This window comes from Schistocerca americana, chromosome 5, assembly GCF_021461395.2.
Source record: "Schistocerca americana isolate TAMUIC-IGC-003095 chromosome 5, iqSchAmer2.1, whole genome shotgun sequence".
In the NCBI taxonomy this organism is placed as follows: Eukaryota; Metazoa; Arthropoda; class Insecta; order Orthoptera; family Acrididae; genus Schistocerca; species Schistocerca americana.
The window spans coordinates 161041273-161042527 of NC_060123.1; the positions used below are offsets into that span (position 1 = coordinate 161041273).

Here is a 1255-nt window from a genome sequence, read left to right on the forward strand (position 1 = left end):
TCTTTGAATATGGTTCAGAGACGCTTGCAGACATAGTTCATACATCGCTGTATTAAATTTCGTTCTGCGCGCTGAATATTAGAAAAAATAAGAAGCACAACGGACATTTTAAGAACCTTACTTCTGCGATGGATTTTGCATAGACCTAACTTCAGTATTGGAGATTACTGGATCGATGAGATAAAACAGATCTTAAAAAATATTTCATGGCAAAAGTTTAATTTAATTTAATGATCGTAGCAGTACGGAATGCCAACGGCCTTGCTGCAGTGGTAACACCAGTTCCCGTCAAATCACCGAAGTTAAGTGCTGTCAGGCTGGGCTAGCACTTGGATGGGTGACCATCCGGTCTGCCGAGCGCTGTTGGCCAGCGGGGTGCACTCAGCCCTTGTGAGGCAAACTGAGGAGCTACTTGACTGCAAAGTAGCGGCTCCGGTCTCGGAAACTGACGTACAGCCGGGAGAGCGGTGTGCCGACCACACATGCCCCTCCGTATCCGCATCCAGTGACGCCTATGGGCTGAGGGTGACACGGCGGCCGGTCGGTAGCGTTGGGCCTTCATGACCAGTTCGGGAGGAGTTTAGCTTAGTTTTTAGCAGTGCAGAACGCATTCTAAGATAATTTAAGTTTCCAGTGAACAAAGCACATAGATAATTGCTGATAACTTTATGTGTGAATTATTTACATATCCTGAATACTTAAGTTTTTGAGAAAGAAAAATGATTATAACCTAAGAAAGATAAATTAGGCTAACTTAAAATATCAATTGCAATATTTCGTAATCTTATATTGGAGGCTAGACTTTCAGACTTGATATTGAGAGTATTTTATTTTGATGTTCGATGAACGTAATCCACGTGCCAATTTTAAAGACACAGGTTATTCGTTGTAAAGCCTACAATAAATACAGGTTTTATGCAATGTCAAACGCCACCAGATAAGATGGGCGTTGTTAATCGTACTCAGTATTAGCACTCGAAACTAAAGTACCGCTACCGCTGCTCTCCACCAAAGGAAGACACCTGTCGTTTCATATCATTGCTTCCTGACGAGTATTTTGCTTTCGTTACAACCTAACGATTCAGGGGATAAGCTCATCAAATAGCTCACCAACAGAACTGAAGAAGCAAGACAGTTATGACAAATATAGACTTTGGACGTCCAGGACAAGCGCCGTGAACGTTATAAACTACACACCGACCTATAAGCTACAACTCAGACGACCCACTTTGTATTTTTACAGCTTTTAAAATGG

The 1255-nt window shown here is 42.2% G+C and overlaps 1 pseudogene; it reads left to right on the forward strand.

Moving 5' to 3' along the window:
• The first annotated feature begins 251 nt into the window (after window positions 1–251).
• LOC124617350 lies at window positions 252–369 on the forward strand (annotated as a pseudogene).
• The last annotated feature ends 886 nt before the right edge of the window (window positions 370–1255 follow it).